We start from the raw sequence: 25,084 nt of genomic DNA on the forward strand, positions 1-25,084 counted from the left end.
ACCTTGCTTTTTCACATATGTACATAATTATATGTCTATATACAATATTTCCTTATCAATTCACATATAGAGATGCTTCATTGCCTTTAAGGATTATAAAGCATTTCATTGAATGGATTTACTCTAACTTATTAGCCTGTCTCATACTGAAGGAGATTCAGTTTGCATCTGATATTCTGCAATTACAAACAATGCTGCAGTGTATATCTATATCTATATCTATCAATCTATCTATCTATCTATCCAGCTATCTATATTACAACGCAGATACATATTTGTGGATAAATACCTGGAAGTAAGGTTTCTGGGTCAAACCGACGCATATTTTTACTTCTGAAAGATACAGGTATATTGCCTTTCATAGAAGTTGTACCAATTTGCACTCCTACAGGCAGCGTATAAGTTTAATCTTTCTGACACTACTGCTCCTTAGTGTACCAATAAACCTGGTAGATTTTACAAATACACTTCTTGAAGTGTATTCATTGTTCAAAACAGAAATACTGTTCCACACAACCAATTAATCCCTAAGCCTGGTTGATTCTACTTTTGAAATATCTTTGGAACATGTCCATTCTTCTCCATTCATACCACCTCTGTCCACTGTCTTCTCATGCCTGAATAATAACAATGACTTCATAACTAGGTCCCCTTTCTAGTTTAGCCTTCATGCAAAACATTCTCCCGCAGCACACTATGGGCTGAGTGGTCTTCATGGAAGGCACTCATTTTCTACATAAGAGCAGTAGAGAATACAGAAGCAGAGATGATGATGCCAGACAATCTGGGTGTGATTTCCATCTGTGCTCCTTGTAACTTATGATCTCAGGAAAATTAAGTACATTCTCTTGGTTTTCTTTATTTTTAAAATAGGAGCATTAATAGTCTTTTTCTCATAAGATTATGGTGAGAATTAAAATAATAACACATAAAAGGACTTAATATTGTCTGGCACATAGTAAGAGGTGAAAAAATGATAATGGTAATGATGATGATAATGATGAGGAAGAAGAAGAAGAAAGAGGAGACACTGATTACCTTCCAAGTTGTTTTTATACCCGACTGATACCTAGCCCAAAAATACAGTCTTTGCAGAGGGTTGAGAAATCCCACACGTTGAAACTTCAGATTAGCATGGATGGTAACCTTGGAGACAAGCTAATGCAAAGCTTTATGTGTTCTTTCGCTGCAGCGCAGCTGTCATTTTACTTGTATTAAAGCCATTTCATGGGAGGTATTAGTATTCAACTGAGCATGTCAGTAATTGGTCTAAAAGCATTCATCAGAGAGACTTGGCTATATTTATGATTATCATAAGTACCCACTTCCAAAATAACCCCTATGTTCAAATTATAGGAAGCACTTATCATAGGCAGAGAAATAAAGGGTTATGTGTCTTAGAGTAATTTTTAAATAAATTTAACACACGAAACAAAGATCCCCTTAAAACTGTTTGAGATTATTTTCTTCAGAATAAATGACCGTACCAGACATTGTTAGAATTTTCTGAGGAAAATTCATTTTACTCTTATACGAACTATAAGGATGGCTTTTCCACCTGTGCTTTCACACTTTGATCTCATCTTCTCTCGAATCATTATGTAGTCATAAGCTTCTCTGTTGCCTACATCTTCCAACTCCATCTCTTCCTAGTTCTATTCTGTGTCCCTGATTCTTTAACTCTTTCCTTGTTGTGAGTTCAAACTATTCCTTTTTCTTATTTCTTCCCTTTACTGACAAATTCCACAAAATATTACCTACATTCACTGTCTTCTCTTTTTCATCACCCTCTTTTGCTTTCTGGTTTCTGCTCCAATATTCTCATCACCAGTCAACTAGCCAATATTCAATTCCAATAGCCTTCTGTCAGGTGCCACTCTCACTGTTCACTTGTCCTGAACTCTCTTTCTTTGACTTCCAGGACGCTGAAACATCCAGGCTCTCCTAATCCTCTCTGTTCTCTACTAATCTATCATGATTCCTCCGTTTCCTTTTATGTCAAAATTCTTCAAAGTTTTGTCCAATGTGACCTTCCCAGTAGATAATTCACAAAGTTCTGCCTATGGATCTGATCTTTATTCCATAGACTTCCAGAATCATTTTTCTGCTTATTAATTAAACAGTTGCCAGATCTTGTGTTGTTGTTGTCGTTATTGTTGTTTTACTATTTAATAGTATCAAGTCATTGTTTACTTTTTTTTCCTCCTACCACCACCCAAGTTCAAGCTCTTATTATCTTTTGTCTTAACCATCTTTTTTTTCAGATATTTTAAAGCATCTAAAAACATATCAGCAAATAAATAATAAAGCATATTTAAAATCTTAAGGTGCACCAGTATTCTAATTGAAAAACAGAGTTAAAAAAAAATGTTCTTTGGACAGTTTAGTGTTTGATGAGGAACATGTCATTTTCTGGAAAACACTTGAAGACTCTCCCCTGAGCGCTAGTCTTCTCTGATACATAGTTTTCAAATCACTGGTCGGAAATGGTTGCGTTGGCTGTGAACTTGTCTCTCACCCTCAATCCATATTAGAAATTAACTTTATTAAGGCAAAGCACTTATGTACACAAATGCCTTGTTGAGGAAACCTCGAATGATTCCCTACCACCTTGAGATCTTCTCCCATATTGTCTATCCTCTATTTTCTGGCTTGTCTTCACTCATGTTTGATTACCATTGTTCAGTGAATTTGTTTTCACCCTCTGCTGTAGGCCTATCACAGAACTCTATACACACTGGAACTAGTCAAAAAAACTACACTGAATTCTCAGTTCAAAACTCAAAATTTTCCGGTGTACATTATTGTACTCAAGAGTAGCACTAAATAAGTCTTTTAAAAAGTATGCTACATCGAAACTGCCTAAAATTTTTAGAATTTACAATACATTTTGATGAGTCACTAAAGGTTCAATCTAATGTGGATTGCCTAGTAGAAAGGACTGCCAAAACTCAGTTTAATTAAAAACAGAAAGAAACAAAGCAGCAGAATTTTTTTCTAAATAAATCTTTCAAGTGAAAAAATATCTTAGGCACACTTAACGAATCTTCCTGTAGTCTCAGAAAATAAGCATTTTAGTATTCAGAATTAACTTAGGAGAACTGGGGAAAACCAGCCCGGGAGCACAATGCAGTCTAGGAATGTAATATATAGTTGTTGATTTTCCCCTGAAGACTTGCCAGGCATGGCTTCAAGGCTCTTTATGGTTCAGCTCAGGTCACCTTGTTGATCCTCGTCTCAAGCTCCCCCAACCCTGCCCACCCCCTAAGGCCTGGCAACACCGGGCTTCGTTCGTTCCTGAGTAAACTGAACACTTTCATGCCTATAGGTTTCAGAACTAACAGACTGGTCATTACGTTCCCACTTCCGGGAATGTCTCTCCTCCTGGTCCTGAAGATGTATTTGTCCTGCAAAGTGCAGCTCAAATATCAATAGCCCTGTTATTTAAAACCTAGTAGAATGATGACCCCTTCATATGTGTACCCTTCTCATGATATACGTATTTCTACTGCAATAGTTATCACATTTCACTAGTGTTATGGTTTACCTGTCTGTTAAAGGTGAGCAGTGCATGTTAATAATATGATATTATTTAACTACCTAAGAACTAGTTAAGAAACATGGACTTTGAAGTTTCTAGCCATGGGTATGGGGAGCACCCTGTGTTACAACAAATGGACAGACAACCAGAGAGGAGATATAGTAATATTTATTTAAAATATATTTGTAGGTATTTTAGAAAAACTACCAAAGCCAAAGCAATCCAGTAGTTATGCACCTATCTGAGTCATACTATTTCCTTAAGAGAAATAATTATATCTTTTTTTTCCTTCATTCTTGTACTACTTAGCCTGGTTTATTATCTAGAAGGAACAATCAATAAGTATCTGTTAAATTCATCTTAATTGAGTTGCTTTATTATTATGGTCATGCAAATTATTGACTTTTCTTTCTTATTTTTCTTTTGTTTTTCCTTTTGTTTGACAGTGAACTCATCTGCATATCAGAGACTCAAATAATAGATATAAGGAAAAACAGCCTACTTCCAAGAGAAGAAATCTTAAATGTTAAGACCTTCTCTGCTGATAACCACTAGTCAGCCCCTACATGTAGGCAATACCTATTTCTTAAGGAATATAACATCTTAGAGTGAGGCATTTTTCTCAGATACGGATTACAAGAAAAATATTTGCATGTCATTCTTCGCTAAGGCAAATGTTTTCTTCTTTTGGACATTATTTGAAAATACCTAACATCATCACAAATCAATTCATTTCTTTAAACAAGTCCTTTCGATAAGCCTGGAGAAGAACTGACTTTTCTCTAATAGCCTTTGACTTTCATTTTGCAGAGATTGACTTCCTTAAACTGAGGAGCTTCCATCTTTTGGAGCTGAACAGAAAGTGTCTCTAAACATCAGAGAGTATCACAGAAGGTTCAATGAAGTACACAGTCACCTTTACAGAGGGATGATGTCACCACTGGTGAAATGAATTAGCAATGGAAAAATAGTTCAGATATACTTCTGAGATGGAAACAAAGAGAGGATTTTCTTAGCATATCATCCAAATTCTTTTTCTTCACAGCAGCGCTTACTCAACAACCTCTTCACCAACTATTAAATAAAAATTAACTCAAGTCTCAACCCCAATTCTTTATGTTGTTCTAAGAATTCATACCCTTAAGAAATGAACTGTCAGAAATTATGACTCCTTGAATAATGACTGAATGCCTCCTTTGTCAGCCAAAGTTTTATGATTTGAGAACCATAGAAGAGGCAATTTACTCTTCAACATTTCCTTGGGGTATTCAGAGTTATACAAATACATAAGGTTTTTGTTTGTTGAATTGTTTGCTTTTAAACATTACTTTAAATTCTCACTTAAAAGGTATGCCAGTTTATCTTTGGATATTTAATGCCCCAGATATTTTTTTCTTATCCTTTTAAAATGCCAAATTTTATCAAGAAAATTAGTATTTATGAAAATTTGTTAGCTCCTTTTGTCAACTGTTTTCTGTAGTTTACTGGGAAAAACTGCTACAACCTCATTACCAAGAAGCTGCTTCCTCTGTGATCTTCAAATGATGCTGTCTTGCATAGTTTTAAAATCGTTTGTACCATTTTAGGCTTGACGTTGAAACTTGACTTCTTCTTACCAGATGATCAATCTCTTTCATCTTCTTCTTCAGATCTTCAAAGGTGTGTAGTACCTTCAGTAGCATCTACCTGGTTTCAAAGATTATGATGATCTACACTGCATGAGACAAATTTCTAGCTTTTCAAACATACCATATTATGCTTGAGTGACACAGTGAAGCTTTCCAAAACCAATAATCATAATATAGCACTGTGATAGATGTTTCAAAACTAGAAAAAAGCCTATGCGTTATAGATGGAGACATACACATGACCAGGCTTATATCTTGTGTTCACCCCTCTCAGTACACTTCCAATGTTCCTTCTAATGAGTGGGATTTCCTAGACCTTTTGTGCTCACTAACTTTCTTCAAAGGCTTTTCCATTTCCTTAGAAGACCCTGAAATGACCCTATAAAGAAAACAGCTAAGCTACGATGGAAGAATACATTCTCCTACGTGGACTTACCTACAACTTAAAACACTTCCATTTTTGTACTATATACACTTGTTAGTTGAATTTCTATTTGGATAGTAAATTTTGGGTGAAAATTTCATACAATGTTATAGCAAATATTTGGATAGCAAGAGTCCAGATAGTGAGGGCTATCTGCTTTGCAGGAATATATGTGTTTAATAGTTTCTAATTTAAAATCCTAGAGTAAGAAACATTGCCCAACTCATTCCTCCTAGCTCTAGACAGAATTAATTGCTGCCAGTTAAGAGCCCCTATTATTGCCTGTAAATGTTTAAAAAACAGAGGGGGAACATCTGCCAAATTTTTATCATATAAATAATTCCACTACAAGGGGGTGATTTCAGTCTACCAATGTGGCATTATTGAAAGAAGAGCTGGGAAGGGATGCTCACGATCAGCTCGGGAGCCATGCTGGTGTGGGCTGGCAAATAATCTGGATATTGGGTACAAATTGTGGAGAAAGAGCTAGCAGATGGGGGAAAGTTAACACAATATATAAAAAATGGAAAGAGAAGCACTGAAGAAAATTCTTGAAGAGATCAGGTGAATAATAGATGGAAGGATGAAGCCAGTACAGAAAAATAGAAAACTTCATCTGAGCCTTGACAAAAGGAGGTGAGGTTGGTTATAGATAGAGGAACATTTTTAGGTATAGGAATGGGAAATTGTGATACTTAAGACTAAGACAGTTCAGAGTTTCCAATCCCTTTGAAAAGTAGGAAGCTAACAATCAGGTGGCACTGGGCAGTCAAGATAGAAGAGCTCATGTGGGGAATAGTAGCAGAGGGTGATCAGGGGCAAGTACTAAATAAATATATGTGTATGTGTGCATGCATATATTTGATGTTCCTATCTATCTTCCCCCACTACACTGGAGTCCCCCTAGAGAAATAAAAGCAACTTACTTATCTTTGTTTCCCTGACATATATCCTAGCTCTTTTAGTTTTGTTTTAACACTACCATTTGTTGATAGGTAGGCATAGGTAGACTGGATGATCAAATAAACATGGAAAAATACGTAGGTATTTCTAAAAGGATGTACTATTTTAAATATTACTTATTTCTCAATCTCATGCAAAACCCATTAACCTGAATTTAAATATCATATTTAAGGTATCTGTTATTGTTGCAGACAAGAGAGCATGTATTTGGGGAAAAGTCACCTTAGTCCCAAGATAATAATTTTAAGTAAAGGTGCTGGTTATAAAAGAGATTATATACACATAGATGACATAAATACTGGAATCCCTCCCTGCTTTTTTATAGGATATGTAGAACAAAACTTTCAGCCTAACAGTTGAATATTTTCAATGCTCTTGAGTCAGATAAACTACCTAAGCTTAGGTCTATCACTTAATATCTTTATCCACAGTTTATGTTTGCTTATTTCTGCAGTATGGATAATGCAAGTTTATCTAAAGTATCTTTGAGATTACAGTAAGATTTGCTACAAACGTTTTGCAAATATCAGTAAAGGTTGAATAAAACAGGCTTTAAGAGAAAAAGTTTGAGATTTCTAAGATTGTAGCAGGCAATATAACTTTATAGCAGTTTAAGTCTTTGCTCCCTGCTGTGTTCCTTGGTGCTTTTATATCCTTTATTAATTCATCCATTCACTGATTCTTTGGTCCATATTTAAATGACTGTCACATGAGAGGCATTGTTCTATGTGCTAGGAACACAGCAAGAAAATAAGGAAAGAGCTGCTGTCCTCGTGTGGCCTATATCATACTACAGGAAAAAAGCTACAGGAACAAAATAGTAAAGGGATATATATATATAATATCAAGAAATGATAAATGCTATGAAGAAAAGAAAAGCAAGGCAAGGGGCCAGTGGGTGATGGGGCCACTATTTTAGATATGGTGGTCAGGGAAGACCCATCTGAGGAGGTGATATTTGGACAAAAAATATAAAAGGGAATGATTTAATCTCCTTTCTAAAGTACTTATGTATTTTTACGAATTTTTTTAAAGTTGTATCAAAAATAGAAGTAGGGGATTCAGCAGCTCAGGTAAAACTATAGTATTACACTTACCTTTGCTTTCTTAAATAGAATAAAACAAAGAAAGTTTATTGGTGACTTGGGTGGCAGATCACTATTATGATCCATCTAAATCAGAAGCTTTTCTTTCCTTTCCCCCACTGACAGCTGCTCCAATCACAACCTATCTGTTGACTGCTGCTAATCGCTATGGTATGAAAATTCAGAGCTATGGTTAAAAGGACTCAGTGAAAACAGTTAAAATATTCTGACTGATGGTTTTAAGCTTGCCTACAGAAGAGGTTTTGCTTGTAGACTTACAAAAGTTCCTTCATTAGCTCTGAGGATTGTCTTACAAACCGACTCTGAGAAAAGGAACATATAAACACAAAAGGTGATTTACATATGAGATCACAAAAGCTAATATTTATTAAGTGCTTACTCTATTTCAGACGTTGTTCTAAGCACTTTATCTCAATTCCTCCTTCAAAAGCTAAGCACGCTCTCTCAGTTTTTCTGTCTATAATATGGGGAGAAAAGTAGTACCTTCTTCAGAATTTTACTGATGAATTTATGATTCCCTACATATTACATTTAGCAGAGAAAGAATTAATTTTTTTTTTATCAGAAGGAAGATAGAATAACATATAAAGACTCTGAGACAGAAATGAACTTATTGTGCTCGAGGCAGAGGAAAAGGCCAGTATGGCTTATTCAGTACGTATATCTAAATAGCAGTATGTGCTATTTGCCAGAATATTATTGGTTATCTGTTGTATCTGTTTTATCCTTCGTTAAAGTTAAAGTCAATGCCTACAGCTGAACACATGCAATGAGGGGGGAACTCCCAAATAGCAAGATTTCAAATAAATTTCCTGACATGGAAACAGAAAACGTACCTCTGTTCTTACAGAGAAACATGAAATCCAAAATATGAATCTCCCTTTAAGAAGAGAAACAGCTTTAACTAATAGAAAACCAATAAAAGCAATCACTTTTGTTTATTTCTATGCTGTGTGTAAATTCCTTCTTTTGAGGATGAGGGTAACTTGAGAGGACAGAGAGTACTGACAGCCCTATTTGCTAAAAAGTCAGATCAAGACCGGATAGGAAGTTAAAAGAGAGAGAGCAAGAGGAAGAGAGAAAGAGACAGAGAGAAGCAGTATGATAACAGAAAGCACATACTTCCTTTCTAAATAGTCAATCTTTGAATAGATTTCAAGAAGAATAAAAAATGTTTTAGAGAACTCCAAGTTATAAAGCATGGATGGTTCAGGATATATTGACATTTCATGAATTATACTTGTAAATCATTTCAGACATAACAATTTACACTGAAAACTCTGAGATTTCCCACCGAAGAGATCAGGATTTGTTCCCCTAAAGCTATAAAAAGCCAAATTAGTTTTTGAGATAGTTATTACAACTTTATGTCTTCTTTCTGTACAATTTTAAATATTGAAATACAAATGCTTCTGAGAGTACTTAAAGCCAAACATGATGTGGAGTTTTGTTCATACTTCAACATAAGATAAAGGTGATTAACTAAATTTCCAACTGAGACTTTATACTTCCACTCCCTTCCTTGCAGGAATATTTTATTTTGTCCCTTGCAACTTGATGGAAAAGGTATGATTTCAAGAACATTTATGCTGGTTGAGGATTTCTGTGTCTATGTTCATCACTGATATTGGCCTGTGGTAGAATATTACTCAGCCATAAAAAGGAATGAAATTGGGTCATTTGTAAAGATGTGGATGGACCTAGAGACTGTCATACAGAGTGAAGTAAGTTGGAAAGATAAAAACAAATATATTAACACATATGTGTGGACTCTGAAAAAGCTGGTATAGACAATCATACTTACAAAGCAGAAATAGAGACACAGGCGTAGAGACAGATAGATAAATAGATATGGTATCCATATCCAACATATGGATACCAAGGGGGAAAGGGGTGGGTGGGATGAATTGGGAGATTGGGATTGACATTTATATACTATTGATACTATGTATAAAATAGATAATTAATGAGAACCTACTGTACAGCACAGGGAACTCCACTCAGTGCTCTGTGGTGACCTAAATGAGAAGGAAATCCAAAAAAGAGGGGATATATGTATACATATAGTTGATTCACTTTGCTGTACAATCACACAACATTGTGAAGCAACTATACTCCAATAAAAATTTTTTTTAACAAAAGAACATTTATGTTTGGAACTTTGAAACACTTAGGAACTTGTATCGGTCTCTATCTGTAAAACAAGGAAGTTGAACTACATCACCTGCCTGAAATATTTCATAAAATGTCAAGCACTATTCCAATAATCTTTATTATTTATTACCATTGTTACCTAAGTTAACACGCTTTAAGATTCTAGAATTGTGCTATAATGCTCTTTGGAAAAATTAATAAATTTTAAATCCCCAAATATGAAATTGTATTCCATATAATATTAACATTAAATGTATTTTGTTGTATTCTAGTTATTAGGTATATAACAATCTGTTTATCAGATATTTAATTATTTAAAATGCCTTGGTCACAAGTCACACTTTAATAATAACCTGGTTTACTCTGTATATCTTTTTCTGTCTTTCTCTGTTTCTGTCTCTCTCTTTCTCTCTCTCTCTTTCCACACACACATATAAATATATTCCTTCCCTATTTTTAGAAAAATTAGTAAATCAAGTCTTTAATATTCTACTAGGTATGTCCTATGTTTCAGTGACAGTCTATATTTAGAAAATTCTCTGATTTTTATGATAAACTAATTTCCACAAATGTTGGCATATGTAGCTGAAATACACATTAAATAATTGAGAAAGAAATTTTAATTTTTCTTCATTTACTTTTATTCCCTCTGTATTTCTCAGTTTATGCTACTGTCACATTTTACATAAGATCTTACTTTCAGTTTTCTTATTTTAGTCAATAAGCCGATAGCATGTGCAGAATACATCTAGACTATAAAATTATTTTCTTATAGTAATAATTTCTTCCAAACTGTTTTTATTCATTAAATATGCTATCTGATAGAGGTATTTTGGACTTAAAAAATCATAACTAAAATCTCATCAGGAAACAACAAGAATATTCATGAATTATCTTTGTACTTCTATGTTAATTACAAAACTAAATATTTTAAGCCATGCTTTATAACTCAGAGATATTTCCCAATTAGAAAACTGACTAAGCATAGCTTCTTGATGTTAAATTTAAACACATTTGTAAAATACAAATACAGTTTTATTCATGAAGGCTTTATAATATCTTATCATCGTGTTATAGACATTTGCCTAACAACATGTGAATTAAGCTCTTTGCCGAAATGACTCTTGCTGGCATAAGCCATTGGTTTATGTCAACACTCCCAGGTCATTACGGAGTCATTCTGGTCCAATGTTTATGCTGAAGTAATAGGAAGTTTTTTCAACCTGTCACAGTGACCCAAATCCTCCAATTTGGTTTTCATCCCCTAAGAACAGCTGTAGAAGAGTTCAACAAGAATAAAATACTTTCAGAAGAGGAAGGTGAAGTCGATGTAGTGGGCCTTGCCAGCGTCCCTCCCCACATCCAGTTAGTAATGACACCTGGTGGTGGGGACGGGAATGCAAAAACCTGGGCTCTAACTTAGTTAAAGCTGGTGGATGCAATTTCAATGCATCAGTTTGAATTTAGGCACAAGTTTACATGTGAAATGTGAAAGTGAGGTAGCAATATATTACAAAGGGATCAGTGGGTTAGTTATGCCTGGGAAACCCAATCCCTTAATGACTAGAGCCAGGTCCCTTGCTCCCCTAGGGAGCGACTCATAGGCCATCATTCAGGGCAGCCTGAAGAAACACACCCAGCCTCTGACTCTGCCACTGGAGCTGCTGAATGCTCGCCTCTCAATTGCTATTCTTCCCAACAGCACACAGTGAAAACCTCAGTGTCCTTGGAAATCCAAGGGATACACGTCAGATAATGCCTGCTCCTTTTCTACACTGTCAGTCTGCACTTTGCCCCACCTGCATAAACTGTGATCCTTTAATCTGCTTTTTGACTAGCCTTCCTCGCCTCTCCCTTCTTGCCAGTGGGTCTAAGGAAAATGAGATTGGTATTCAAGTCAACTTTTCTATTCATATCTTGTCAGTCTGCATTATCTGGGTAAAAACTCACTCTTTCAGAGAAAAATCAAAGCCCCTGAACCTGGTTCTAATTCTTGACCCAGAGAATTAGTGTTTAATCATATTAGGACCTAAATAATCCAGGAATCATTTAGCTCAAGTTACTTGCTCTGATTTTACTTCAGTGAATAGAGTACTATAGTGACTATAGCCAACTGGGTATGATGGGCTGAGAGAGGGAGAAGAGACGTTGAAGGTCCAAATTGTCATGTCCTCTCATGGAAAAAAGTATAAGCAACATGCAGCCTTTAATTATGGATGGCAAAGAAGGCAGTCTGAGGACAACAGTAGACATTCGTTCAAATATTTTTCAGCATTTACTGCAGACCACTGTTCAGTTTGGGACATCCAGAAATCAAAGAAAGACCTGCTCTCAAGGAGCTCAAGGTGCAGGGTGGGTGACAGAGATGAAAATGAGCAATTAAAATAACACACAATTGTATGCCTGGGGATTAGAAGAGGAAAGTGGCGGATATAAAGCCATGGATCAGGGCAAGGGAAGGCAGAACTGGGTGAGCTTCCTAAAGAAGTTCATGCCAGAGTTTTTAAAAACTGCCAACTGAGGCACTTTGAGTGAGGGAGGAAACATACGCCAAGGCCACAGAGAGACCATGGCATGCTGACATGGTTAGGAATAGGAATGGCTAAGGCGTAAAGGGTGTGTGTGTGTCTGTGTGTGGGTGTGTGTATGTATTTGGGGTAGGACATGAGCTGAAACAGGAAAGGTAGGTCTGATGTTTCAAAAAAGATGTTAGGCAGGGCTCCCCTGGTGGCGCAGTGGTTGAGAGTCCACCTGCCGATTCAGGGGACATGGGTTCGTGCCCCGGTCCAGGAAGATCCCACATGCCGTGGAGCAGCTGGGCCCGTGAACCATGGCCGCTGAGCCTGCGCATCCGGAGCCTGTGCTCCGCAACGGGAGAGGCCACAGCAGTGAGAGGCCCGAGTACCGCAAAACAAACAAACAAACAAACAAACAAAAAAAGATGTTAGGCAACCTTTTTTAGATGTAACACCTAAAACACAAGCAAGCAAAACAAAAATAAATTGGAATTTTTCAAAACTGAAAAACTTTTGCATGTCAAATGACACTATAAAGAAAGTGAAAAGACAATCCACAGAGTGGGAGGAAATATTTGCCAAGTATATCTGTCAAGACTTTAGCATTCACAAAAGAAAACGAACCCAGTGAAAATGTGGGCAATTACCACATTTAAATATTGGCTAGGATGTTTAGAAAGTGGAGCTCTCGTATCTTGCTGATGAGAATGTAAAAGTGTGGAAAACAGTTTGACAGTTACTCCAAAATTTAAACGTGGTGTTACTACATGAGCCAGCAATTCCACTCCTAGGTATTTATACAAGTGTTGAAAGCATGTATTCACACAAAAACATACATAAATGTGCACAGAACTGTTTTCATAATAGCCAAAAGTGTAAGTAAGTTAAATGTCCATCAACTGATAAGTGGGTAAACAAAATGTAGGATACCCATACAACCATACAATGGAATACTATTCAGCCATAAAAAGGAAGGAAGTACTGATACATGCTACAACACAGATGGACCTTGAAAACGTTAGGCTGAGTAAAAGAATAAAGACAGAAAAGGTCACATATTGTACAATTCAATTGATAGGAAATGTCCAGAATAGGCAAATCCACAGAGACAGGAAGTAGGTTATGGTTACCAAGGGCCAAGAGAGGGAGGAGAAGAAAGTGACTGCCAAGAGGTATGGAATTTCTTTCGGGAATGATGGAAATGTTCTGGAATTAGCAGTGATGGTTGCATAGTTTTTTGAATATATTAAAAAAAACACTGAATTGTTCACTTTAAAAGGGTGAATTTTATGGCATGCGTATTTCATTTTGATTAAAAAAAAATTTAATGTGTTGCCAAAGGAAATGCAAACTCTACAGACATAACATAGTAGGCCTGAGTCTCAATTATAAGGTACAAGTCTCCAAAACCCAATTTTATCTTTCTTAGTTTTTCCCATGATCAGCCTTTGTACTATAAATGCATTCCTTCCGACCAACAAGTTATGTAGGAATCAGTAAAAATCTAATTCGTTATAAGTATTGTAAATTGTTTCTTTTTTATAAGAAGACTGAGTAATATCCAGAAAACAAGATATACATTAATTCCAATACACTGCAGAATGGGAAAGAGCACAGAAACTCTGATGTTGCACGTAGAAAGTGTTAAATATCGAGTAGACATGAATTAAAGACCCAGGAGGTGACTTCGAGTAGTGCTGCTCCCCAGTATGATTCATGGATCTCTGCAGTTGATGAAATGTTAGTTACCAGTCTGCAGTGAGACAGGAGGTTGTACCAGAATGTAAAACATTAATTCATTATGATAAGCATGGCAAGTTTCTTAAATATACATGGCAAGATCTTAAGTGTCAGCTTTTCTTCAATAATATTTATAAAAGTGGAGATCCAACTGGAAGAAGATCCAACTAGATGAAGAAATACAGCAAAAACAGATTCTTAAAACAGTATATGCACAGCTCAAATTTTGAAGCTGTTAATTTATCGTGTTAGCCCACATTTTCCCTTGATACCCTCCCATAGTTGCTTCCCAATTCCTCAACACATGACTTGGTTTTATAAATTCCCAAATCCAAAAAATGTTATCACTTATTTTATTGAAAAAAAGAAACACTAATGTGTGGGGAGTTGGGTGGAAGGAGAGTAGATGTACATACACACATACACACACACATACACACACACACCCCCTATCCTAAGAGATAAATGTAACAAATGGTGCCAAAAGCATACCATTAAAGATATTTATGTAGTGTTTCCCATCACAAATTACAAAGAATAAAAAATCTGTCAAAATGGGATTTACAGAATTTCCTTCTGCAATTCTCACAAATAACTTCCAAGCCATCGCTTATTACATTTTATTTTTACTAAAAAGCTAATACAATATCTGTTTAAAGTAATTTTATAATTTATTTCTAAGACACATCTAAGACTCTGTAATTGTAATGAATTCATAAAGAAGAATGTATTTGTATAAGTGTTTCCATGACAAATTAATCTATGGTAGCAAAAATTTTAATTGTGAAAAACATTTGAAGCAATTTTTCAAATATTTCATTTCAATCAACAAATGGCAAACATCCAACCATATTTGCATAAGTTAATTTTAAAATATTTTGTCGATATTATACAATTAGAAAATACTACTCTTTTTTGTCACTGGATGAAATGTTTGTTTACTTGAGGATTAAAGTTAACGTCAACTTAAATATTTATAAAGTAGGGCAAACAATATTGGAGTAGTAGTTCATAAACAAATAACGAGTAGATCTTGAACAAGACAGTCATTTATTGTACTTCTGTGATTCTGGGCAACCCACCAACACTGAATCACTGCAATATGCAAATAGAGCAACTCCAAAGTCTAAGAAATGTTTACAATGAACCTTAGCTCCTCTTAGCACTTCATACTTTTCCCTTCTTAACTACATTTTTAAAACTAGCTGGTCACCCCTTAACAAAACTAGCTTCTGGAGATCAGAGAAGAATTATTTTTCTGAGTCCTTAGAAAAAGTTGCTGAGAAAAAGCTATACGTTTTTGTAGTAGAAATGTTCCTAATGTATTTTACTGTGGTCCAATCACTTTGGTTGAATGCTTAAAAACTGATCCAAATTAAAGTGCCACTAGCTCTTCACACCTTGATGACACAGCTGGACGAACTCAACAGCAGTGACCTGCACTTATATTGAATCATGCTGGTTCTCTCCCATGCAGGAAAGATGGGGTCTTGAGAGAACGAGCCATAATCAAGGAGTAATTCTTAAAACCCAGCAGTCTTAACCCTATGCATCAGGAAAACAAAACACGCCCGGAGAAACTTCTGCCTGTGCAACGATTTTCTTCTTTTCTCTTTTAATTCCATGAATGAGCATATTTTCCTTTTTCAAAATATCTAATGTTAAATCGAGCTTCTGTCTGTTGTAATAGATGGTCTGGTCAGAGACGACTGAAAAGGGTTGTGAAAAAAATTCACTGATTTAGCCCAAAGAACCTATTCCACAACACCTGGATACCCAGGACCCTAGCGTGAAGTAGTTTTTTCCAGTGAGGCTTCTACATTACCCCACTATAACGCCAAACTAAAAGCAAATACTTGAAGAAGCCAATTTTATTTTGAGGAATGAACAGCTGTTCTCATTCAACATTATTTCTTACAAGTCTTCAACAAGGTGCCTGGCATTGTGTTAAGAACAGTAAAGACAAGTGATATATAATTACTGAGCTTAAACCATTCAATCTAGTGGGGGAAACAGAGGAAGCAGAATGTATAAAGGCCAAGAAATATAAAACAGAATGGCAATTCAAGAACCAAGAAGCTCGTGGCTAAATCACAGGGCAGATATAGGGGAATGGCCATGGATGGGGCTAAGAAGAGAGAGAGAATTCACAGTGTAGCCAATATTTATTAAGAACTAACTATATGCCAACAGTGCACAAGGGTTCCCTTTTCCCCATATCCTTGCCAACATTTGTTACTTCTTGTCTTTTTTGATAATAGCTTGGTGAAGACACATAGAACACAATATGGAGGTTCTTCAAAGAATTAAAAATAGACTTACCAAATGATCCAGCAATTCCACTACTGGGTATCTGTCTGAAGAAAGTGAAAACACTAACTCAAAAAGATATATGCACCCCTATGTCCACTGCAGCATTATTTACAATAGCCAAGATATGGAAACAACCTGTCTATCAATGGATGAACGTATAAAGAAGATGTGGAATACACACAATGGAATACTACTCTGTCACAAAAAAGAATGAAATCTTGGCATTTTGGACTACAGGGGTGGAATTTGAGGGTATCATGCTAAGTGAAATAAATCAGAGAAAGACAAATACTGCATGATTTCACTTATAAGTAGAATCTAAAAAACAAAACAAAACAAACAAAATAAAACAAAACCCAAACTCATAGATACAGAGAACAGACTGGTGGATGCCAGAAGGGAGGGGAATGGTGGGGGGGTGGAATGGATGCAGAGGATTAAGAGGTACACACTCCCAGCTATAAAATAAGTAAGTCATGGGAATATAAACTACAGCATGGGGAATATAGTCAATAACATTGTATTAACTTTGTATGGTGACAGATGGTATCTAGACTTATTGTGGTGATTATCTCACAACATATATTGTACAAATGTCAAACCACTATGTTGTACACCTGAAACTAATATAATATTGTATGTCAATTGCACCTCAATAAAAAATTAACTATATGTCAGCTGCTGTGGTAAATACGTTACATACTTTTTTCTCATTTAGTCCTTACAAAACAAGTCTGTAAGGCAGATCTTATTTTGATCACCCCATTATAGATGAGGAGGCTCAGATATAAAGAAGGTACGTAAACTGATACCTACGCTACCCAGCTAATAAGCAGGAGAACTGGGATTTGATTGCAGCTCCCAGATTCCAGAGTCTACGCCTAATATAAAGGGTCTTGTGTAGAAAAACAAGTTTCGCTTTTTCCTTGTAGATGAAAAGGTGTCATGGATGAGTCTTACAAAGATAAGTAGCACAATTAGTTTGACTCCAGAGAATGGTGACCCTGACCCCAAAGTTGAGCATGAACTACAGGGGACAGACCATGGAGCAGGCAAGTACCCAGGGGGCCAAAGTGGTAATCCAGGCTGGAGATGAGGAAGTTATGAATTTTGGCAGCAGAAATGAAAAGAAGCAATGGCTCTACTGGAGCACTGATTCAATTAGATATATTTAAATTTCTAAATAATGACTCTGAAATGAGAAATATGCTCTTGATAATCCCGAGTCATTCAATGTCCTGGTCTGAAAGGGTGACAGGTGGTTAGGAATCCTGTTACAGTACTATTCCTGCTCAGAGCTTTTCTTTTCTCCTATTACTTTCTTCCTTTTTTATCTTTTATTCTTGGCTCTGAAACAAAATTGTCACGCTTTTGATATGTGAATCTCAGAAAGCAGGCTGACCAACACTGAACTGTAACATCTCCCCTACAATCAGAGGCCGGCATGGTTGTGTTTACGTTTCACTACGCGGCCTTTCAGACACATCCAAGAGAACAGTTGTGCCTCCTTTGCTTATTACATTTATTTTTAATTTTTAACGTGGGATTTTTTTAATCCAAAAGAGGATTTCACTAGATCAGAGCAAAAACAAGCAAATAATAAACATGTCATCATAACCTTACCCCTTATTATTATGAAACAAATGAGGCTACTCTACAAACATCAGTGCTCCTTCTACCTCCCAAATTCAAAAGGGCCCCAAACTACTCATATCAGGACGCTATCTTATGATTCACATCTTGCACTTTGATCCCTTAGTACTTTAACACTTTAAAGAATGCTACCTGATAGAACACAAACACAATACACACTTTACTACAATGTAGTTTGCTTATATTTCTCTAGGAGCTCTGTATACCCAGGATAGTTAACGGTGGAGACAGTGATTTAAATGGAGGGAAAAAACATGCTGCTACATTTTGAGAGTCTTTGTATCTGAGCTGTTTATGGTTTCCAGAGATTTAGAAGATCGCTTTGAAGAAGTTCTAAAATTTAAGTAACTAACCTAAAGAAGTGTTGTTAGTAGAGAGACCCTTGGCCTGACACTCGGCGTCAAAAAGACCTGAATTGGACATGGGAGTTTGTTATCGCTGCTTGACTTGCTTCTCCTGTGTGAGAACCTCCCGTCCCTTAACCAGGCCATTTCACCTTCCCCACCTCAGTAAGGCACTCAACTCATATTAATCAGAGCTTCTCATCCCTCCCTCAGGATGAAAATTTATCCAGGGGTATGAACATGGCGAGAATGGCCAAATGTAACCCTTCTGAACAAATTATAAACATTAGGGGGAAGAGAATCATGGTTTTCTTTGGAAATGTTAACTGTGAGGCCTGGGACTGGCAGCTGACCATCTTTGTTGCCACCTGTTACTCAAAAATCATGCCAAAGTAAGAAGTTAGTAAAGGTAAGAGAGACACACATACATCTAGAATCCTAGGCTACCACACGAAGCCCTGGATGTACTGTTTGAATCAACCCTACATCCTTTGTCCTTCCATTCCTTTTTCAATTAACCTAATTTGAATTGAATTTCTGCCACTTGCAGCTGAAAGAGTCCTGATTCCCAAAGCAAGAACAGCAATAAATTTTCTCTTTGAAAACACAAGATAATAGAATATTGGTTAAAAACAGCTACATTATATAATGAAATAAACTCAACTTTGCTTATCAGGAGATTAACTTAAGAACTAACTGGTTCTCAAGGAATTATGAGCTGGTACTTATAATTCCTTTGGCACTGAGTAACCAACTTCAGAGAACCTTGAGGGACAAAACCAAAGAGGATTCTTTTTAGAAGAACCATTTATAAAGAAAGCCAATGACAAAGACTAAAAGAGACTTTCTCAAAAGTATAAAAATGGTAGGAATCTGTAGATTTCAACAACATTTAAAACAATGTGGGGAGCTGCATTTAGCAGGGCACATTTTCAACTGAGCACAGTGGAAAACACGAGTGAATATATTTCATGAATTATGCATTATATCAGAACCTCACTTGGTAAGCATTCTGACCTCTGCTATTTCTGTGCTGGTGTCTCTTGTACTCCCAATTAATCAGGAAAGAAATTAGCATGGTAGATAAAAGATAATGCTAGAATTAAAGACAGGAAGTTGAAAACCCTTATAGTGATTTAACATTCAAAAGCATGAAATTAGTTTTGAAATTAAAATGAAATCAAAGAGCAGGAGCAAGAAGTAACCTCCTTCTGGTTCAAGCTATAATTTTTAAGAGGACATAAAATTGCTCTCTATATTTTTATTCTCCACAAGTAGTTCGAATGTGAATGAACTAAATATATCATAAAAATATAGAGAATAGTGAGTCGATCAATGTAGGCCCGCAATGAAACTGAATATAGCACATTAAAAAATAATCTGGTGGTTAGATATAGGAGAAAACTTTTATAAAGGACACTTCATTGTTGAAATTACTATAGGCAAATATTTTCATCATAAATGGGAAACTGAAATGATTATATGGGTATGTGTATGAATGTTCCTAAAAGTTAAAATAATGTAATGATTTCTATGGTAAAGTATTATATATTAATTATAAATTAATTTCTTTTACAAAATAGTCACTATTTTATAAAATAGAAAGTTCCAAGCAGAGAAATAATTAAAATGGCACTATCTCCTAAAAATCCTATAAACCTCTCACGATGTCCCTCATTCTGGCCCACCACCTTCCTGACTTGATTCCCTACTGCTTTCCTCTTCTCACTCTGCGCCAGCCCCACTGGCTTTCCTAACGCTCCAGGCCTGTTCCAACCTTGCATGAGCTGCTCCATATGCCTTGAATGCTCTTTGGCCTGATATTCACATGGCTCACTCGTCCTTCAAGACTTTGTTCAATTTTCTCAAGAAGGCCTACCTTGACCACTCTATTTTAAATTGCCCTAAAATACCTGCCAGCTCCCCTTACCCCGCTCTACTTCATTTTCTCTTTCCTTTTACCACCTTTTGGCAAACTATATACTTTAATTTTTACTATGTTTTTGTCTAGACTCTATCTGGGCTACTCATTCCAGAAAAATGACTCCCGGCTTTGCTACTGGGTTAAACTGTCAGTGAAAGGGTGATGTCTTTTCCCTAGGAAGTACCCCAGTTCCTCATCTAAATGCACTTCACAATAGTGGTTGTCATTTTCCTTCCAACACACTAGAAGGACATTCTTCTATTAGTGAGACTGGTTCACCTTGGGAATGCTGCTTGGAAAGGTGAGAGATGGAGGGAGACATGTGGATAAACTGAACTCCTGACAGAGGATGTCAACAAAGATGGCACATTCTCACCAAATATTATACTTATCAGCAGTTATAGTCAAAATTCCTCCAAACCTGTTATAATTCCAAAGATGCCAAAACAACTGACTTACCACAGTTGGTATCCCAAGCTCTAAAAAGTCAATGGCATTGATGATGACCACTGGCTGTGCACACATCTCCTCTCTACTTTTATTTTATAAGCAACACAAAGGAATTGTGACAGATGACATCATCTAAACTTATTCTTCTACAGACCCTCATATACAAATGCTTTCACCTTTAAAGAAAATTTTATGTTGTAGCAAACAATAAAAAACGGTATTTTTACAGAGCAATTAAAATCAAAATAGTCTGTGTATATTTCCATAGAAATGTAAATGTAAAATACATTTTGAGGTTTTTTCTGTATGGACAACTTCATAAAACATTCAGATCCAAGTGAAAAATATAAATCAAGAAAAATAAATGTGATTGGCAAATTTCAGGGTGATTCAAGAGTTGATGTGTATTAATAACAAGAGTGATAACAGACCAGCACATATGCAGTGGGTGCTGTCATGTATTAGCTCATACAATCTTCACAGCAACCCTATGTCATAGACACTATTATTGTACCCACTGTACAGTTGAGAAAACTAAGGAATAGATAAGTGCAGTTATTTGAAAAAAGTAAATGCCAGAGCTGGAGGTCAAAACCAGGAAATCTGATCCTAGCTCTAGGGCTCTTAACCATTGCACCATTATACCATACTGTCTCCTACAGGCAGTAGGTCTTTTGTAAGAAAAATATGCAGATAGGGAGTTCCCTGGTGGTCTAGTGGTTCGGATTCAGTGCTTTCACTGCTGTGGCCCAGGTTCAATCCCTGGTCAGGGATCCACCAAGCTGCACACGTGGCCAAAGAAAAAAGAAAAATATGCAAATAAACAAAGGAAAACACAGGCAGATTACTTCTGAAGGGAAAATGTGTAGATTCAGAGAGAATATTAATGAAGCAAAGATACTAATGTTTCTTTACGTTATTAGCAGATATGTTACATAACAATACAGTAAGTCCCCTACATATGAACGCGTTCCGTCCCGAGAGCAAATGCGGGAGTCCAGTTTGTTCCTAAGTCCAACAAAGTTAGCCTAGGTGCCCAAATAACACAATTGGCTATACAGTACTGTACTGTAACAGGTTTATAATACTTTTCACACAGATAATACATAAAAAACAAACACTAAAAATATAGAAAGCATTTCTAATCTTACAGTACAGTACCTTGAAAAGTACAATAGTACAACAGCTGGCCTACAGGGGCTGGCATCGAGTGAACAGGCAAGAAGACTTACTGACTGGAGGAGAGAGAGGAGGTGGGAAATGGTAGAGCTGAAGGATCCTCAGCAATAGGAGACGGAGGGCAAGCTGCAATTTCACTCACGCCTGACGCTGATGGCACAGGTTCTGGTTCCTTTCTGGATTCAATTCTATCTACCCTCTTGAAAAAACGATCCAGTGATGTCTGGGTAGTACTGTACCAGCTACATCACCGCTGCTTTTACCCTCGCTTCCAGACGTCCTGGGCTTGAAATAAAGATACTGTACTTACTGTACTCTATATAGTAAAGTACACAAAAGCACAACCACTTGTAGAGGGTGTGTGCAGGTGACAATGTACGCCAGACATACGAACTAACTTACGTGACTGGACATACGAACGCATGTTCACATCTTTGAAAGTTCGCAACTTGAAGGTTCGTATGTAGGGGACTGACTGTACATTAACAGTCAACCAAACAATATTATGACAATGCATTGCTCTATTGGGGGGGGGAATTTCTATGAAATAAAAAAAATTAATTCTTTCCAAGGTTTCCTTCCTCTTTTGTCTTTTATTACTTTTATTCTTTTCCTAAAGGTCTGTTATTCACTTAGAGATGATAAATGCGTTTTTGTTTTTACCTAGAAAATTTCCTTTATATTTCAGGGGGCCATTCTGCTAGCAGGAATTATGGAAAAAATACAAGATTTGAAGTTAAAGGATGTGGATTATATTTCTAATTCTTTTACCTTGTATTGTGTGCGTTTTATCCAAACACAATACATACTGTCTTATGGCTTCTTTTGCACTACATCAGCAGAGATGAGTAAATGTGACAGAGCCCTTATGGCCCAAAATGCCTAAAACATTTACCATCTGGTCCTTTACAGAAAAAGTTTACCCGCTAATGAAGATAGCCCACAGGTAAAACACTCAGAGCGTCTGGCCCATGGGGATCATCACTCAGTACATGTGAGCTCAGCATGGGGGGCATGGGGGGCAGAGGGTGGCTGATGTCAGCGGAGGGCACCAGGTGCTCTGAAAACAGAAAGGAATCATCGCTGCACCCAAGGACAAACCCAGGATGCGGCACCTGTATCAGCAGGGATTTCTAACGCTTTTTTTCTCTTGTTCGGTACAACACCTTCTTTCAAATAAAATATTACATTGAAACTCGATACACAAAATGAATAAAAACGATGCCATTCTCGCTGGGAATGGGGATGGCCAAGCTAGGATTCAGGCATACCGGCTCACAGCCTTTGGCCCTTTCCTTGTATCACATACTGTTCCTTCATAAAATAAAGTTTTGTTATTGCTCAATTTTTATTTGCATAATAAAGATAAATCAAGTTGTATACAGAGGTACTCTAACAAATTTGTTTTCCAAGTAATAATCTAGGGCCTTCTCAACAAAATGTGAACCTCTAAACATCAAGCACGAGAGATACTTGGTAGCTCCCAATTAGAGAGCTGGTTATCTCACAGTGGTAGCGTAAATCATCATTCTAGAATATAACCCTTGTCACGGAAGCTGAAGGCAACTTCTAACCTCATTTCAAACAAACTCTGGGGTAGAATCTGGGGTCTGCCTTTGGTTGAGGGGAAAGCCTGCGTGTGAAGGAGAGGCTGCGCTCTCATTTCCTCTTCTACCTCATCGCTCTTACTTCTCACTGCTCACCTAACATCCTTTCAAAGCAGTCTTGATGCCATTTAGAAGTGGGAAAAGGTTCTGCTTTGTACTGAGTAACATCTAGGTTTGCTCGGTTAATCTGTACCTTTCCCAAGGCCGCCACCCCACAACCTCAGCATTCACCTCCAACTTCTGCTTCTCACCTGCTCCTGCTACAAACACTATTGTTGGTCACAGGCCCACTGCCAGAGGACCCTCCTCACTATAAACACTTCATTTCATTAACTGAGGGAGAAAAAAAAAATATGCTAAAAAATAACAATCGAACTATCAGATCTATTATATTTTCTTTTTGAAACATGAATTATCAATTCAAAACATTTAATATGGGAAAGATGTATTTAAATCCACTGGTCCTTCTCTCAACAGATAAAATTGTTCACAAAGCTCTGTTTTTGTAAACTGTGATTCCAAAGGCCATTTTACCTAAAAATGATTATTTTCAACACATAATCTGAAGAGGTAAAATGAATCCTAGACTTGAAGAAATTTCATTCCTGTCACGTGAAGTACTATAGACTTGTGTTACTAAATCTTATGCATTATTAATCAATACTTCCAGTTGTCAAAAGCCATAAGCAAGTAAAAACAGTTGTCAAGGATGACAGGAGAGAAGAGAGAAAGAAAAAAGAAAGAGAGAGAGACAGAAAGAATGAGAGTTACAAACACAGTGATTTCATAATTATCACCAAGAAAGTACCTGTGGAAAGAAGTAGATGCTCAGTAAATTCTCAGCTGATAAAATATTATCTATTTTGCCCTAAATCCTAAATGAAAGGGCATATCCAATTAGCATCATTGTAGCACAAGGCAGCAGAATCACGGGATAGGCTAAAATGTTAGTTTTCATAACCATTCCCACTTCTCCCCTTCTGAGGAGGATTTCTGCTATCTTGTCGTTGTCGGCTAATCAGAGGTACAGGGTACAAACAAATATTTTCAGAAATCTAAGTCTATGACAAGGAGATCCTGAAGGCAGACGTGGGCAAGGAGAGAAGACAACATCTGTGGGGAGAGTAGGGCAAAGAAGTGAGGAACAGGGAAGAGAAGAGTCCCAGAAAATGAGGAGGAGAGATTTGAGCACCTACGTACAGTCTCAGAGAGAGGATTTTATGTGATGTGCGATATGACTGCGTCATTACATTTCAATAATAGTCACTATCGCTCCAAGCCCTGCAGCCTGAGAGACAATTTCCTGACAAAGAGGAACTTCGCTCAGCTTCTCAACCTCACTCCAGACCACAAGAGGTCGCCACTCAAACTGCCTCAAACTTGGAAATAGAGAAAAGCACCTTAACCAGGCACAGGGATCCCCTGCAAAACTTCAACGACTGGGACATGAAACACTGCAGATGAGCAACTATTCCTTATCAAGAGTTTGGTTGGGGTTTCCCTGGTGGCGCAGTGGTTGAGAATCTGCCTGCTAATGCAGGG

This window comes from Stenella coeruleoalba (genome assembly GCF_951394435.1).
Source record: "Stenella coeruleoalba genome assembly, chromosome: 17".
Classification (NCBI taxonomy): domain Eukaryota; kingdom Metazoa; phylum Chordata; class Mammalia; order Artiodactyla; family Delphinidae; genus Stenella; species Stenella coeruleoalba.